This window comes from Eurosta solidaginis, chromosome 3 (assembly GCF_040869045.1).
Source record: "Eurosta solidaginis isolate ZX-2024a chromosome 3, ASM4086904v1, whole genome shotgun sequence".
Lineage (NCBI taxonomy): Eukaryota > Metazoa > Arthropoda > Insecta > Diptera > Tephritidae > Eurosta > Eurosta solidaginis.
In genome coordinates, this window is record NC_090321.1 from 213,922,896 (window position 1) to 213,942,425 (window position 19,530).

General features: G+C 36.6%; 1 protein-coding gene across 8 annotated transcripts in view; it reads left to right on the top strand.

Annotated features, from left to right (window-relative positions):
• Positions 1-291: 291 nt before the first annotated feature.
• Rcd6 (Reduction in Cnn dots 6) overlaps positions 292-19,530 on the top strand; it is a 68,836-nt gene continuing 49,597 nt past the window's right edge. For 2 of the 8 annotated variants that reach the window (XM_067775019.1, XM_067775020.1), the window contains exons 1-2: positions 301-677; positions 12,268-12,797. The gene's annotated coding sequence lies outside the window, so the exon portion shown is untranslated. Of the gene's footprint in view, positions 678-12,267; positions 12,798-19,530 lie in introns of all 8 variants that reach the window. The other 6 variants (XM_067775012.1, XM_067775016.1, XM_067775014.1 and 3 more) reach the window with 6 other exon arrangements.

Here is a 19,530-nt window from a genome sequence, read left to right on the forward strand (position 1 = left end):
AGTGTCTAACGATATCGGAAAGGGCTACAAAGTTTAGACAGTTTTGCGAATTTTACAATTGATTTGACTTCTCCAAGATAACATTTCCTATACTAATAAAATGCTGATACTAACTAATGAAAACAAAAGACGAGCTGCTAGAAAAATACATAGTTAAGCTTATAGCCGAATGCTTAACAAGTAATATTAAACGCCGAAGCAACATCCGAATCTACAAATTCACCACAAGCTATAAGAGTCTCAACTGCTTTTAGCACATGTGAGCGCAATTAGTGGCAAATCAGTTGGCGTAGCGAGCAATTGTACGTAAGACAGAGTTGCGGTTAAAGCGCGTTTTTACTACAAGCAATCATAACGAACAAATAAATTGTGAAGCAAGTTCGTCGCTTAAGTCTTTCGTATTTTAGTAGTATGTTTTCACTTTTTATCGTTTAACGGTGATGATGTGAGCGGCGCCAGCAAATATACATAAAAACATACAAATATAAGTTGTTAATGCTTGTGAGTGTTGAAGTAAACAGTTAAAGAGGTGCTGATGATGATACAACAAAAACATTCTTATTAGAATAGTGGCACAGGCAGCTCAACAAGTTATTTACGCCGGGATTATAAATTAACAGTTGAATTGGAAAATAGCGCTAAAAATAGTGGATAGATGTTAAGTGGATGGAAAATGTGTACGTTGAATTTTTTTTATTATATCTGTTTTTTATACTTCTAGTTCTTGTCATTACTATTTTTTTGTGTGTAATTAGTGCTGATCGTTGAACAGGAATGACATGTGTGTGACATCTTTAAGTTGATATGTGCATAAATGACAGACTTGTATTTTTTTTTTTTTATGTGCATACGTTGTACCAAAGTACGGGACATGTTTGATTGCTGTTCATGAGCATGTGAAACGAATATGTGACAAATAACAAAAAAAAAAACAATTAAAACGTTTATTGTGTACTTAAAGAAAGCGAAAATAATGCGCTTAAGATATTTGGGGTACCAGAACAAGTGAATAATAAAAAACAAAATTAACAAAAATTAATAAAATAATTTTAAAAAAATATTTTAAAGTGCATTTGTGTGAGCAATATAATAATTAAAATTCCTCGTGTATTCTTTATAATTTTATATGTGCAAATATCTCTGTTCTCGGTTTAGGGATATCCTGCTTTTATGTATGTATGTATGTATTAACAAACAGCTCATAAAAGCGACAGATTTGTGTATCGGATAGATTTAACTTACTGAGTTGATATCGTATAATACACTGCGGGCCATAGTAAAATGGCATTAAAGTGTAAAAAGTGATACGGAGAAAAATCAATATTTTTTTGGGAAATTTAAGACCTTTCAATCAAAGAGTAAATTTAAAACTTTATATTATTTTTAAATATGTGGTGTGGTGGTAGCGTGTCTGCCTACTATACCGAAGATCCTCGGTTACACCCCGGGCAAAGCAACATTAAAACTTGAGAAACAAGTTTTTTCAATTAGAAGAAAGTTTTTCGAAGCGGGGTCGTCCCTCGGCAGTGATTTGGCAAGCACTCCAAACGCATTTAAGCCACGAAAGGCTTCTCAGTTAAAATACATCTGCCTTGCAAATGCCGTTCAGTCCCGTCAATTTGTAAAAATATTAAAAGGAGCACGACGCAAATTGGAAGCCAAGCTTGACCTAAAATCTGTTCGGAGGCTATCGCGCCTTACCTTTATTATACTCAGCTGAGCAGAGCTCACATAGTATATTAATTTTGTTCTCAAAACGATACCCCGTAACGACATTAACTAATCGAGATAGATATAGACTTCTATAATAAAAAATGATCTAAGCGAAAAAAAAATTCATTTAGCCATGTCCGTCCGTCCGCCTGTAAACACAATAACTTGAGTAAATTTGAGGTGTCTTGATGAAATTTGGTACGTAAATTCCTGGGCACTCATCTCAGATCGCTATTTAAAATGAACGAAATCGGACTATAACCACGCCCACTTTTTCGATATGGAAAATTTCGAAAAACCGAAAAAGTGCGATAATTCATTACTAAAGACGGATAAAACGATGAAACTTGGTAGGTGGGTTGACCTTATGACCAATAATAGAAAATTAGTAAAATTTTGGACAATGGGCGTGACACCGCCTACTTTTAAAAGAAGGTAATTTAAAAGTTTTGCAAGCTGTAATTTGGCAGTCGTTGAAGATATCATGATGAAATTTGGTAGGCACGTTACTCCTATTACTATATGTGTGCTAAATAACAAATAAGCGAAATCGGATGACGAACACGCCCACTTTAAAAAAATTTTTTTTTTAAATCAAATTTAAACAAAAAATTTTGTATCTTTACAGTATAAAAGTAAATTATGTCAACATTCAACTCCAGTAATGATATGGTGCAACAAAATACAAAAATAAAAGAAAATTTCAAAATGGGCGTGGCTCCGCCCTTTTTCATTTCATTTGCCTAGAATACTTTTAATGCCATTAGCGGAACAAAAATTTACCAATCCTTGTGAAATTTGGTAGGGACATAGATTCTCTGACGATAACTGTTTTCTGTGAAAATGGGCGAAATTTGTTGAAGCCACGCCCAGTTTTTTTACACAGTCGACCGTCTGTCCTTCCCCTCGGCCGTTAACACGATAACTTGCGCAAAAAATTATATATCTTAACTAAACTTAGTTCACGTACTTATCTGAAGTCACTATCTTGGTATAAAATATGGCCGAAATCCGACTATGACCACGCCCACTTTTCAGATATCGAAAATTACGAAAAATAAAAAAATGCCATAATTCTGTACCAAATATGAAAAAAGAGATGAAACATGGTAATTGGATTGGTTTTTTGAGGCAAAATATAACTTTAGAAAAAACTTTGTAAAATGGGAGTGTCACCTACCATATTAAGTAGAAGAAAATGAGAAAGTTTTGCAGGGCGAAATCAAAAGCCCTTGTGATCTTGGCAGGAATACTTTTCGTAGTATGACATATATAAATAAATTAGCGGTACCCAACAGATGATGTTCTGGGTCACCCTGGTCCACATTTTGGTCAATATCTCGAAAACGACTTCACATATACAACTAAGGGCTACTCCCTTTTAAAACCCTCATTAATACTTTTAATTTGATACCCATATCGTACAAACACATTCTAGAGTCACCCCTGGTCCACCCTTATTGCGATATCTCGAAAAGGCGTCCACCTATAGAACTAAGGCCCACTACGTTTTAAATAATCATTAACAACTTTCATTTGATACACATGTCATACAAACACATTCCAGGGTTACCCTAGGTTCATTTTGCTAAATGGTGATTTTCCCTTATTTTCTCTCCAAAGCTCTCAGTTGAGTATGTAATGTTCGGTTACTCCCGAACTTAGCTTTCCTTACTTGTTATTTATTTGTTTAGTTAATGAGTAAATGTATTCGCAGGAAATTAATAACATTGAAATTTCTAAAAGATAATAATGTCGTTTTCCTGTGGACGGCAGTGCAGTGTCCCGGTGAGAGGTCTTAGGTCCTCTTTGCGTAGATAAATGAGTTTTGCTGATACTATCGTTGTTGGGAGCATAAACAATTTACCCTGATTGGCTAAGTAGTTTTCTTGGTAATTACCTTCATGTCGCTGTTGTCTGGAAGCTCATCCCAATAAAACCTTGTTTGTGGATGCCATATTATTTAGGCCCCCAATGCATTCATCCACTAGCCTAGTATTTGTTTGGCAAGACTGCAAAACACATAAGGTTGCCTGGCTGTCTGACATAATTGGGATACTCATCGAGGATAAGCTTCTTCATAGGCTTCTCTACCACAAACTTCTTTTGCGTGGGTTTCTGCCTGAAAAATGGTGGGATAGCATCCCATTAGCATCGATTCCCTGTAGGATCCATTGCATCACGTAGTTTGCAATATCGGATTTTTTATGAATTTTCTTATTATTATTCCATGCTCTGTCATGTTTCATATCTTTAGCTCAGAAATATTTTGAAGGCTTCGTGCATCATGTGTTACCTTTTTCTCTGTAAGAATAGGGAAGGGAGGTATTACCACTACGGCACTAAGTGTATCAGCAAGAGACGTTCTCATCGCACCTGTTATCCCAATACAAACTAGTGGCTTGACAATAGTATTAAATGCCCAGTGTGCCATTTTGGAAGATATCCCCCATGTTTTGCCATAGAGTCGAGTGCAGGCGAAGAAAGTTATTGTTGTTTTGTTTAAAGTAGCATCTACATAGATGAACACTCCACGTGCGGGTTCTGTCGAGTGTAATCTTTAGGTATTTTGCTTTACTGAAAATCGGATTTTGGTGCTACCCAGAGATGTTTATGATATGGGTTTTTTTCTTCTCCGGACACTAGAACGGTTTTGTAAGTATTGTGGCGAATATTAGCATCACTATGATGTTAGTAAATAATCACGACAACAATAAAGCAAGCAGCCACACTTATGAACAAGGCAACGAAGAATATTCCATACACATAACCAGCAGCTTGAAGCAGAGAGATTATTTCACATACATATATGCAGTCGGCAGCTAAGAACAGAATTTATTACTCTCCCATACACACGCATATGGCTAGAAGAAAAACATAAACTACAAATATACATGTATATAGCTAAAAAACCAAGTATACAATACAAATGTTCCATGTTCGTGAAAAGTCCAGACCTTAGGAGAAATATGAGAACGAGGCAACAGAGAGTATAAAAGCAGCGCAAGCTGAGGAATAACTAATCAGTTTTGATTTAAATCAGCTATTAGTTGTGAAGTGAAGTATAATTGTGAAGTACTGCTCCCAAAGGTGTCTAAATAAAGACCATTTTACAATACTGAATATTGGAGTTGTTTATGCGACAGTTCAGCGATTCGAACGTTAGTAGAAGGTGTATAATTATCAGGAACTCACAAAAAATTCGTTACAGTATTGAGGGACACTCATTTGTTATCAAACCACCCGTCTGTGATGCGCAGGGCCTATTACGTGCGATTGGATATAATTTGCACGTGCATCACTGTGATACAGATTACTAAGTAATCTAAATACCGGTATGTGTTAGTAACTGAAGAAGGTCATCTATGACTTGGGTGCGGGCATCCCGTCGTCGCCACAATAGACTCGGTTGTCAAAATATACAAAAAATATACAATGATACAAAAACAAATATGTTTATAAACAATAGCATGTGCACAAAAACAAAAAAAGCGAGAAAAACTAAACAAATGTCGTATGGGAAACAAATGCCTTATTTGACCAAAACAACTTAAATCCAATTAAAGCAATGCAAGTGTCAAGCAATAAAAACAAGTTTAAAAACAAAAATGCACATGAATTAAAGATTGGAGCAAATTGTAGTGAACAAATAAACAAATGATTTTAATCTTGAAAAAATGTTGCCGCTTTAAAAGCAGAAAAAAATAAAAATTGAAAAAGACCGAAACATGAAACTGAGTCAGTTGGTCAGCTAGTTATAGAGTTGTAAAGCCAGTCGGTATGCCACTCACATATACACATTTAGACACATCCCTAACTAAAGCCGTTGTTATCATCCCGTCAGCACTTCATTCGACAAATTACGGCTCTTATGAATTTAAAAAGTGAAAAAATAAATACCGCTATTGCTTTCAGCGCACGTTAGCAGCGGCTGTTTGAGATATACGCCTTTATGTATATTTGTATGCATAGCAGTATAAAAACTAAGCTATAAGCTGACTGAAGTTTCTCTGTGAATCAAAGTATATGAACTTCGCATTGTTGATTCCTTATGACTAAGCGCTGAACAATTTCCACGCTACTCACATATTCTGAGAGATACTGCAACGTTATTAATGTCTTTTACAACAATTGGCTAAACATAACTTATTTTAAGGGTATTTCCACTGTCGACCAATTGAAATTTGTTAGCTTTTAAAGTTCAGCAAAGTTTGCAGTTTTTGAGATGCAAACTTCTATTATCGCGTTGGAGCCTTAAAATTAGTCGGGCAGTTTGCAGATAAATTTCATAGCTAGAGTAAGCAAAGTAAATTACTCATAGCCAACACCTACAGAGCAATAAGGCTGAAGGCAAATCTTGAAAATAATAAGGCGAGTTATTGAGAAGGTCAAGGCTACAAAACTTATGGAGATGTGCCTTTATCGCTACATGAAGAAGAAGATTATATCTTGTAAATTTCTTCGTTTGTACCCGTTTTCGAAAACAAACCGATACCTTTTTGATGACATATTTTTAATTGTTCGATAAATAATCGTTAAGTCTTTGATAAATAATCGATAACTTTTCCATAGCATAGCGATACATTTTTGATAACGAATCGATAACTTGTCGATAAATTTATGGTAGTATAACGATTCGAGAATAAATCAGCGGGTTTTGATAAATTATGGATAGTTACTTAATTGGCACTAACTATTTAAATGGTTATGGCCATCCAAAAAGGTGCGCCAGTCGCTTCTTCTATCAAACCGCCAATATGAAGTAGAAACCTGAGGAAGTGTGTGGATAGTTTTCATTCCTAAAGCAAACAAGCTAAACTACTCCAAGGTTAAATACTATAAACCAATAAGCCTGAAGGAAAAGCTTGAAAATAAGAAGGCGACTTATTGAGAACAACTAGGCTACAAAACCTTTGGAGAGTGTCTTTATCGCTACCTGAAGATGAAGATTTTGTCTTGTAAATTTTTTCTTTTTGTATCCATTTTCGAAATCAGACCGATACTTTTTCCATAGCATATCGATAACTTTTCGATAACCAGTCTATAAAGTGTTGATAAATAATAGATACTTACTTAATTGGCGCTAAGCTTTTAAATGGTTACGGTCTTCCAAAAAGTCGCGCCAGTCGCTTCTTCTAACTGGCGGTTGGATATGAAGTAGAAACCTGGAGAAGTGTGCAGATAGTTTTCATACCTGAAGCAAGCAAACTGAACTACTCAAAGGTAAAATACTATAGACCAAAAATACTGAGGGGAGATCATGAAAGTAATGGGCGATCTATTGATAGGCACTAAGCTACAAGCTCTTCAAGAATTGTCTTTATCGCAACGTGAAGAACAAGATTATATATTGTAAATCTCTTCTTTTTGTATCTCTTTGCGATAACAAGCCGAGAACTTTTTCATATCATATCGATAACTTTTCGATACATTGTGGGTTACTTTTCCATAACATATCGATAGCTTTTTGATAACGAATCGGTAAATTTTTGATAAATAACCGATACTTACTTACTTAATTGGCGCTTTATCGCCTAAACGGTTATGGTAGCTTCAAGGGAATTTCAATTATTTTCCATCTGGTTTTTCCAGCGGGAGCTGGAGCCGCCCTCTCCCCCTGCTACCGTAGGAGGGTTCGGGTAAGAGAACCTTCCTGGCCGGAGCATAATCTTTCATTCGCATAGCATGCACCAGCCAGCGTAGCCGCTGTGTTTTAATTCGGTGGATTATCTTGAAATCTACATAAGGCTCGTACATATCATCATAAGAACTTCTTCGGTACTCGCCGTCGCCGACGCTTAGAGGCCCATAAATCTTTGGAATAATTTTACCCTTGAACACGCACAGAGCCGTCTAATCAGATGTTGTCATATTCTATGCTTTTGCATCATATAGAAAGACAGGTACGAAAGGTGACTTCTAGAACATGATATTCGTTTGCCGAGAAAAGACTTTACTGATTTTCTACTGCTTGCTAGAAAAACAAAAGTATTCTCCTTCAATTGGTCGAAACTAAGCGGCCAAACTATAAATCTTCCTTCCGTAGCCAAATACGGCGGAAATTTCTTTTAAGCTGGGGAAACAATATCGAACAGATATCTAAGAAAGCTCAAGGAAATTAATTATACCTGTTAAAAACACTGTATATAATCTATAGTATGCTTCGATAAACAAAGAGAGCAATAAACTGATGGTAAGATGCAAAAGCTAATAAGTCCTAAGCAGGCACGTCAGCAAAGACTAAACGTCATCTTTCATTTGGTACTACTGCCTTGTTCAAGTAGAATTTAGCCACAAAAAATTATCTCAGACTAACAGAATACAACATGTGGAAATTAGTCAATTTAGGACTTGCAATAATATAAGACGTCATAGCTTGTGGAAAATGTAATGGTTTCAAAACGGACCATATGTCTGGATCACGCAATTGTTTATTTAAGTTTAGGCCTTTTTTGTTTGTTGCGGGAGGGCTGAAAAATGCCTCATGCACCATAATTGCTGCCGTCGCAGCAACCGTGTGTCCGTAGACTGAAAAATAGCCCCGTTTTGGAACCGTCGCCCACCCCCGGTACCACTTTATTACTTCAGGGTGGCGTTCAATATTTCTCATCTTTTAAGAGCATACTGTTGTCCCTGCGTCCAGGTTCCCGCTATTTGCTCTGAGTGTCGATTTAGTCGCCACTGCTTCCCCTGCGCATTTCTCTGTGCTCCCTATCAGCATCCATCAGGCGTGTCATGATTATAAATGCTTTTGCCCACTGCAGTTCAGCGCCCTTTCCTGTTGCACATTTGTGATACTAAATTCCTCGTGGTAGGTTCCTCCCCAAAAATTCTATGAAAGGCGAGTCTACCCTCGTGGAAACGGGGGCAGTGGACATGACGTGTTCTGCGTTTTCTAACTCCGTGGCCCTATACGGTAATAGGAATAGACTCTTGCAGTGTCTTCTGATGTGACGTATATACCATAGAGAGAGCAGCTGGACATAAAGTTATTAGAATCCAGGCACGCTGGAATCCGAAATGGGAGTAAACGAAGCGAACAGCTCCCTCCCACTGCTGTGGGCCAGCAGGGATAGTTGTGAAGCTCCAATTTTCTCACAGTCATGTTTGGTTAGAAAGGAATGAGCTTCCTTCTCAACCTAAACAAATCTGCAGTGTTTTTATTATGAACGTTATCATAGGTCATATTGCAGTGATGCTTAGCTGACGGTGTATACCTAACCCTCTGGCTTAGGCTGTCAGGATGAGGAGGAAAGTAGTTGATTCATAATATTTTCTACCGACTCTGAAGTCTACAAACAGACGACTCCTATTTTTAGGCGTGCTGTTTTTCGACAGATTAGCAATGGCACGAAATGTACTCTTTCTAATCGTCTACTACAACTTTAGATTCATACCCATACTACTGTAACGAATTTAGAAAAATTCTGCTTATTTGAAACCTTCTGCAAACGTTCTAATCGCTAAACTGTTGAATAAATCACTCCATTGCAACTGGTCTTTATTTAGATTACTTTGGGAGTAGTACATCACAATTAAATTTCACAACCAACAGCGTGCTTAAATCAAAACTGATTACTGATTCCTCAGCTTGCGCTGCTTTTATACTCTCTGTTGCCTCCTCTGCATATTTCTCCAAAGGTCCAGACGCTTCACCTTCTAGAATCTCCAACTTGGTACCTGTATATTTGTAGTTTATGCATTTCTCTTAGTCATATGCGTGTGTATGTGTGAGCACCTAATTCGGCTGATGACCACATGTGTGTGCGTGACAGATCTCTTCATTGCCTTGTACATAAGTGTTGCTAGCTTTAATGTGTACATGTATATAAGTGTGACTGCTTTCTGTTTTTGTTGTTGTGATTATTTACTAACAGCCTAGTGATGTCAACATTGGCCACACTAATTTTGCTATATAAAAAAAAATCTACCCATCCTAATGTGCATGTGCTGTTATCTTAAACTCTGTAGCTACCTTTAACGCTATTATGATAAAACGAAATCACTTAGATATATAACTAAATTAAATACAGTTGATATTAGTTCCTAATTTTTATTAGTAGTTTAAAATGTTTTATTTCGACAAGTTTTATTTTGACTATCAATACAATAAAGTTGATATTAGAAATATTTATCACTAAGTCAATGTCATGTTGGTTTAAATTATTTCAACAACAATTCCAGGAATTCTGGTAGGCATTGAAACGAGACTAAAACCAATTTGCTCATTACTGTTGTGTGTGAACCACTAAAACATCACTTTTTTTTTTTTTTTTTTGTTATAAGTTAGTAGTGTGAGTTAACCGTTTATGTGTGAATAACAGCTATAGCTCAAAAGCCTTAAACTAAAACAGCTTACTACAAAGAAGAAAAGTTACTCGATTTTAAACTCGTTGGTAGCAAAAATATGATGACGTGAGTACCAAGTACTCATAAAGTTCGGTTAAGGTACAGATGTATGTATGTCTGGAAAACTCCTTTAATTTAGTTGACTAGAGCTTGCACAGAATTTGAACTTAAACCTTAACAGAGGTAACTTTAGCAATAGTTCCGATATTGATGTTTTCTAGTTACCGATAATATGCCGATAACAAATTGATAACATTCCGATAAGAAATCGATAACTTTTCGATAACGTCGACATATTTTTGATGACAAAATCGATAACTTTACGATAACATGCCGCCAAGGAATTGGCAACTCTCCAACAGTAGATCTATAAGTTTCCAGAAAAATTGGATATCCTTTTGATATAATTTCGATAACTTTTTGGTAAGTAATCGATAACAAATCGATAACTTTTCGACCATACTGCGATAAGAATATGGTAAAAATCCGATAACCAATCGTTATTTTTTATTTCATTTTTATTTATTTTATTCTACCTTATTTTATTTTCTTTTGTTTTTTGTTGTATTTCATTTTATTTTAACTATTTGTTTTTGCTTGCATTTTAATAAAAATAAAAAAATAAATGCAAGGCACGATAATCTCCAAAGAGATTTTAGGCGAATCTCACTTCCAATTGCGCCGGACGAGACGTACATGTTTCACACCGACTCCGAACGGACTTCGCAAGGCAGATGAGTTTTCACTGAGAAGCTTTTGATGGCAGAAACACACTCGCAGTGTTTGCCAAATCGACGTAGCTTAGAAAAACTTTTTTCTAACTCACAAAATTTTATTGAAATTTTTCTTTGTTGATGTTGCTATGCTCGGGTATTGAATCTAGGATCTTTGCTATGGTAGGCGGAGCACGCTAGCACCACACCACCGTGACTGCCGCTTGCATTTTATTATTGAATATAAATCTAACCAAATAATGTGCAAATATGTTACAATCAACAAAACCCCTAAACGAAACAATTTACAACTTAAACCTGAAAACATTACCACATGCTTTGTTTATACCCAGATGCATTTGTACACAGGGTATTATAACTTTGATTGGATAACGGTTGGTTGTACAGGTATAAGGGAATGAGATAGATTTAGACTTCCATATATCAAAACATCAGTATCAAAAAAAAATTTTATTAAGCCATGTCCGTCCGTGTATCCGTCTGTCCGTCCGTTAACACGATAACTTGAGCAACTATTGAGATATCTTCACCAAATGCGGCATACGGACTTATCTGGACCCAGAATAGATTGGTATTGAAAATGAGCGAAATACGACTATAACCACGCCCACTTTTTCGATATCGCAAATTTAGAAAAAATGGAAAAAATGAGATAATTTAAAATAAAATACCGCTAAGGTAATGAAATTTGGTACGTGAATTTGTTTTACGAGGCAAAATATAAATTCCAAAATTAAAAGGAAAAAAATTTGGCAGTTCAACAAGTCGTAAATCAAAAGCGTTTACGATATTACATTGGAATTCGACATAGACACTATCATTGCCAAATTATATAGACTGATTGAAGATAATCAAAATCGATTAAAGACTACGCCCACTTTTCTTAAAGGTCTAACCTGAACAAAGTTTGCAATAACTCTATGGTATTTAACTGCATTTGACTGATATAGAACAAACTGGTTGATATAGAACAAAACTTAAACAAATTTTGAAAAATTTGTTACTCTTTCCAAAATACTTTTAATGCCAAAATAGAACCATATATGTATTTTTGTGCAGCCTTTAACACTATTCACCACACAAAGCAAACAACAACAGCGTTCCAAGTGCCCAGCTGGATATATAATGTTTGGTTTCACCTGAATTTAGATTGCTTACTTCTTTTCTAAACACTTTGTGTATCAGTAATAAAAACCGCGCATTTGCTCATTTTTGCCATTATATCTCTGGCTCTTTACTTTCAACAAATGAGCAGTGTATACATCTCTTTGTGCACTTGCATGTATAAAAATGCGTATATGTAAGTGATGTGTTTACCTTAAGTTGCTATGTGATGTCGCTCATTACCCTACGGTATAATGTCTATATTTACACATACATTCAATACTACTCACTACGCCTGCATTTACATTCCCCAGATATAAATCCCCACTTAGCCTACCACTTACAAAGATTACGCTTACACTTTCAGAATTGCCCCATAACGTGAAGAAAGATGTTTACACATTAAAAGTAACAGCTGCATAAATAAAGTTCAAAAATATAATTGCAAAAATACAACAGTTAAAACTAAAAAAGTACAACTCTAGCACTTTAGACACAGCAAAAGAAGCAAAAAATATTAATTATTGCAAAAAGAGTAAATATAAACAAAACAAAGCAAAAAAAGTATAAACAAAAAACAAAAACGAAATTTTTTATCTACATTGCAGCATACTCGTAAAACAACAATTGTGCATTCATAGGAGTACTAATTACAGTTCGAGCAGACTTCAAATTTAAAAGCTAAGCGACGCAGGCTTCGAAATATACATCCATTGATGTGATTTCCTGAGCATTGGCAAGCTTTCAACAGCGAATCTAATAAATGTTCATATGCATGTATGTTTGTAATAATTTGAGGAATGCTTTAACTCAACACCAGCGCACACAATAACAACAATAATAACATTACAAAGACATATTGCAATAAACGTAACGAACGCACAACGAAAGTGAAAGGTAATTTTAACTTTTTTCTTTTTTCTTATTAAATGTTTTATCTAAAAAAATACTGTCATAAACAAAATATACACAAAATACATACAATTTATATTTAAGACAATCATAATACACCATTTAATTATCATTTCTTTTTCATAAAATTCCTTTGATATACTAATCTTTTTAAATATTTATGTTAAGTATTGTCATGCTTTGTTATCTGCGCTAGATAAAATTAGAAACTGAAAAACAAGTAAAGGTGTATAAGTTCGGATGTAACCGAACATTATATACTCAGCGTGAACTTCAATTGTACATTTCATTTCAGATAAATTACTTTTCTACATAACACGTGGCAACACCCGTTTAAAAAAAATGTCTCGACATTTCCGCTTACAATAAAACTTGATAAGTGAAATATCATTGATTCAAAACTATTTTTTGCTAAGTTATAGTTTATTATTCTAGCCTACGACCCTTTTAAATTTGTTTTATATCTAAGTTGCCGTGATCTCGGTTAAAGACAGTCCATTTTTGCTAGAAATATTTTCTGTTATAAGGAAAATATGTGTACACAATTTCATTACGATCCGTTAATTTTTCTTCGAGTTATGGCTCCCGAAACATAGAAAATTGCTTAGTCGTAAAAGGGGCGGTGCCACACCCATTTTCAAAAATTTTAGTGCTTTCCAAATTTAATGTTATAATTCAATTTAGAAAGTAAAATTCTATTGATACAAAGCTCTTTTTCGCTAAGAGATAGCTTATTTTATTCGTCCACGACCCTTCTAATAATCTTTTATATAAAAGTGGGCGTGGTCCTTAACCGATTTCGTTAATTTTTCTTCAAAGCGTTCCTTATAGTAAAGACAACCTCTCTGCCGAATTTTGTTACGATAGGTTTAACGATTTTTGATTTATGATTAATAATATTTGTAAAATTAATTTTATCACAAGTGGGCGGTGCCACTCCCATTTTAAAAATTTTTTCCAAATGTTTATCAAGAGTCTCAATATCAGTCCAAATGTCAAATTTCAACATTCTAGGTGTATTATTTACTAAATTATCAGGTTTGTTGTGTTTTCCAAAATTTTGTATATTTAAAAAGTGGGCGTGGTTATTATCCGATTTCGATCATTTTCAATACCAATCTATTCTGGGTCCAGATAAGCTGTTATACCAAATTTAACGGCCGGAAGGACCGACATAGCTCAATCACATTTTTTCGATACTGATAATTTTGATATATGGAAGTCTATATCTATATCGATTCCTTTATACCTGTACAACCAACCCTTATCCAATCAAAGTTAATGTACTCTGTGTGCAAAGCACGCTGAGCATAATAACAAGTAAGGACGGGAATGTCTTCATGGACTTCATATCTGTCATGAATGTGACTGAACAAAAATTTTATCCCATTCGTAATATCCAAATAATCGGCTGTATAAGATAAGAAATATATAGTTAACAGATGTACATACCCAAGCGATTTTTAAGATAAATATAAAAAAAAATAAAATAATAAAAAAAAACTTTTAAGTTAAACGGTTTTATTGAAAACAATACTTACATGAAGTAATAATAATACTAAAAGCTAGAAAATAATTAGGTAGGTCCCAGATACTAGTTATCACACTCCTCATCAATCTAGGACATTGATCAGACAATTAAATAAAAGCGTTGGGCGCGTAAAATTTCTACAAATGTGAGGCGTGGCATAACCTGATTAAGGTTCAGTTGGTCTTACTTATGACTATCAATAGAAATTTTACGCGTCCACCGCTTTTATTTAAATGTCTGATCAACGCCCTAGGACCTACCTAATTATTTTCTAGCTTTTAGTATTATTATTACTTCATGTAAGTGTTGTTTTCAATAAAACCCTTTAACTTAAACATTTTTTTTTTAATTATTTTATTTTCATGTTTTTAGTCTTTATTTCATTTTCCATTATTTCTCATTCTATTTAGTTCATTTAGTGACTCATTATTACAAGGACTCTTTCCTGACAATTTGTTACAATCTAAGTCCTCAATATATAATCCTTCCAAAGACTTTACTCGACTCTGCGCCACGTATGCTTGTCACTCCTCCAATTCCAAAATATTTTGATGTCACTTCTACCGGACGGTATGTAATATTTGTTCCAAATATGAGCCAATCGGATAGCACAGGCCGCTTTCTGTTCATGTATGTATTATGTGTTCCAAATATGGACCAAATCGGACCACAAATACGATTTTTTTTGAATATCTCGAACTTTGTCTCACCTGGCGGCGATTCTTTATAGGTCGCTTTCTATTCTTGTATGTATTATGTGTTCCAAATATGGACCAAATCGGACCACAAAAGGGATTTTTCTGAATATCTCGATCCTTGCGCCACCCAACGGCGATTTTTTTATAGGTCGCTTTTTATTCTTGTATGTTATTACGTGTTCCAAATATGAGCCAAATAGGACCACAAATACGATTTTTGTGAATATCTCGATCCTTGCGCCACCTAGCGGCGATTTTTTTCATAGGTCGCTTTCCATTATTGTATGTATTACGTGTTCCAAATATGAGTCAAATCGGACCACAAATACGATTTTTGTGAATATCTCGATCCTTTTTTCTTATTATGGCATTGTCATCGGGTTCTGAACTATATTCCAAGTTTCAAGCTTGTAGCTTATCGGGAAGTTACTTAAATTTCAATTACAAAGTTCGTTCACAACGGCCGTGCATGCGGCCTGCTAGTAAAGTCAAGCTAAATAAACCCGTTTAAAAATAGGTAGGCGGTTTGTGCGAGGATGCAAAGTTTCACGTTTTTTGTGGTCTACATGAAATAGATATGACAATTAATTACTTATTTCAACAATACATGACGTAAGCGTAAGTATTTGATGAAATCTGGAGCTTCTAGCTGTTCAAATGGTGTAGATATTGCGAAAAGTTTCTTATCTGAATAATTTGTTGTAGGTGACATTTGCTTTATATTGAAATTTGAAGCTTCTAGTTGTTAAAATGGGGCAGTAATTACGAAAAGCTTCATATCTGAACAATCGGTTGTGGGGGATATATGCTATATATACGACCAATCTCATCCATTTTCTCAGACAACAATATGTGCAATATACGAAAGCATATGGTGAAGTTTGAAGCTTCAATCTCATAAATTGAGGAAGAAATGACAAAAATATTCTTTTCTGAAAAATCGGTTGTATGGGGGATATATGCTATAGTGGTCCGATGCGGCCGGTCCCGACAAATGTCTAATCGGACACCTAAATATACCCGCTCACCAAATTTTATCAAGATATCTCAAAAATTGAGGGACTAGTTTGCGTACAAAAGACAGACGGACATGGTTAAATCAACTCAGCTCTTCATCCTGATCATTTCGGCATACTTATTGGTGGGTCTATCTATTTTCTTTTACGGACTTACAATTTTGAGATTCGTTACAAAGTTGTTATATCTCCCATACAACCGATTTTTCAGAAAAGAGGTTTTTTGTCATATCGTCCTCAATTTATCAGATTGAAGCTTCAAACTTCACCATATGCTTTCGTATATTGTACATATTGTTGTCTGAAAAATGAATGAGACCGCATATGTCCCCCACAACCGATTGTTCAGATGAGAAACTTTTCGCAATTTCTACACCATTTTAATAGCTAGAAACTTCAAATTTCACTAAATGCTTACGTATATAGCATACATTGTTGCCTGAAAAAATCATAGAGATCGGTGGTATATATAGTATATGTCTCCTACAACCGATTGTTCAGATAAGAAACTTTCTCTATCCCGACTTTCTCTACCCTCCCTATCCCGACTGATGCCCGCCAAGGGGAGCGTGCCTTCCGTAAGGTCATTGAATCCGCCTCGGCACGTTTCATTCCCACCGGGAGAATTCCCGAAATCCGGCCCCACTTCCCGGAGGAGGCCGCAAACTTAGCGAGAGAACGTGACCTTATAAGACAGCTTGATCAAGGCGACCCCCAAATAAGGGATATAAACCAACGCATCAGATTGCTTGTGGACGAACACAAGCGGGCGAAATGGGAGGACCACCTAAGAGGTTGTAACCTCTCTACCGGTGTGGGTAAACTTTGGTCCACCGTAAAGTCCCTATCGAATCCGACTAAGCACAAAGACAAAGTTTCCATCGCCTTTGGCGACAAAGTGCTGTCGGATGCGAAAAAATGCGCGAGCGCTTTGTGCCGACAATATATAATGCATCCTTCGGTCGACAAAGATAGACGGAGAGCCAATAGACACGCACATAAACACAAATTCAGCGCGTCACCAATCACCATTACCGCTAAAGAGGTTGAGGACGCCCAGACGGCATAGCCATGCCGATGCTTAAAAGCCTAGGGAAAGAGGGTTTCAAATATTTAGCGCATGTCTTCAACCTGTCTTTTTCCACCTTTGTCATACCCGAGAAATGGAAAATGGCCAAGGTGGTCCCGCTACTAAAGCCTGTGAAACCAGCTAACATAGGTGAGTCGTATCGTCCGATATCTCTCCTATCGCCAGTGGCAAAGACGCTTGAAGCCATTTTGCTCCCTTATTTCCAAGCAAATTTGCAGCTAGCCCCTTATCAGCATGGCTTCAGAAGACTCCATAGCACTACCACCGCGCTAAATGCCATTAGCACCCAGATAAATTGCGGTTTAAATCAATACCCCCACAGGCGTACTCGTAGCGCTAGACCTATAAAAAGTTTTTGATACGTTCAACCATGGCTCGTTACTGCAAGACCAGGAAGGGTCTACCCTTCCCCCATGTCTTAAAAGATGGACCGCAAATCATCTGGGTGGTCGGCAGGCATCGGTACAATTTAGAAACGAAACATCAAAACCAAGGAGAATTAAACAAGGGGTGGCACAGGGTGGTGTCCTATCCCCACTTTTGTTTAATTTCTACATATCTAAGCTACCTTCACCACCGGTAGGAGTCACAATCGTTTCCTACGCCGATGACTGCACAATAATGGCCACAGGCCCAGGCCCAAAGATCGATGCGCTATGAAATAAAATAAACGGCTACCTCCCTGACCTCTCCAGTTTTTTCGCCTCGCGAAACCTGGCATTATCACCGACTAAATCTTCCGCGACCTTATTTACAACATGGACGTCACAAATGTCGACCATTTTGAACATCCACGTCGATGGCACTACGCTACCGACTGTCCTACACCCCAAAATCTTGGGTGTGACGTTTGATCAGGATCTACATTTTGGTGAGCACGCAGCCGCAATCGTTCCGAGAATTCAGAGCCGTAACAAAATCCTCAAATCCCTCGCTGGCAGTACCTGGGGAAAAGATAAAGAAACGCTCATGACTACATACAAAGCAATTAGCCAGCCGATTGCGTGCTACGCGTCACCCATATGGTCGCCAAGCCTAAAAATTACCCACTGGAAGAAGCTACAGGCTTGCCAAAATACTGCTCTCAGAATCGCCACGGGCTGTCTTCTTATGTCCCCAGAACACCATCTGCATAATGAGGCGAGAATACTCCCCATCAGGGAGAGAAATGAGATGCTGACCAAACAGTTCCTGTTGAATACCCAGAAACTTGGGATTCCCAACAGACATCTGATTGATGAACCAGCACCGCCTAGGGGCTTAAGGAGTCATCTCCGTAAGCATTTTGAGGAAATACCGCACCTGAGAACCCAACCGTATGAAGCGAAAAAACACAAGCAGGTCCTTGGTGAACTCCATAAACAGGCGTCGGACCTTTATGCCGGGAATTGCCCGGTGAATCCAATACTTAAAGAAAAGTATCCAAAACTCGCGTAAGAGGAACGCATACTCCCCAGGGAAACACGTGTCACTCTTGCTCAACTTCGTTCTGGATACTGTAACAGGTTAAACTCTTACCTACCCAGAATCAACCCCGACATACAAAATGTATGCCGCGCTTGCAATATGTCCCCACATGACACCAACCATCTCTTTAATTGTAATGTGGAACCAACGCCTCTAACACCCCTTTCCTTATGGTCTACCCCTGTTGAAACGGCAAGTTTCCTTGGACTCCCGTTAGAGGATATTGATGACAATTTTTGATCGGTAGCGGCTATTAGGTGGGGCGAGCATTGCTACAACAACAACAACATAAGAAACTTTTCGCAATTTCTACACCATTTTGACAGCTAGAAGCTTCAAATTTCACTAAATGCTTACGTACATAGCATGTATTGTTGTCTGAAAAAAGCATAGAGATCGGTGGTATATATATTATATACCCCACATAAACTTTCATGTCTGCCCTCTTTTTAACGGCTAGAAGCTTAAAATTTCGTCAAATACTTCCGCTTACGTCATATATTGTTGAAATAAGTGATTCAGGATCATAGCTATTTCACGCCGACAAAAAAAAAAACGTGAAACTTCGCATCCTCATACAAAGTACCAACCTTTTTTTTATTTTATATTTATCTTAAAAATCGCTTGGGTATGTACATCTGTTCACTATTATGTATATATTTCTTGTCTTAAACAGCCGTTTATTTGGATATAAGGAATAAGATAAAATTATTGTTGAACCCCATTCAAGAAAGGTATAAAGTCTTCGGTAAAGCCGAAGACGGTCCCGTCCTTACTTTGGAATTTGGGTGTCGAAAAGGAAGATATCTGCTATGAGGCGCCTTCATTCATTCGTATAACATGAACTTAAGTTCATCATACAACTCCCTTTGATACACGCATAATTGTGCGCGGCGCGAAATAACAAGCATGCAAT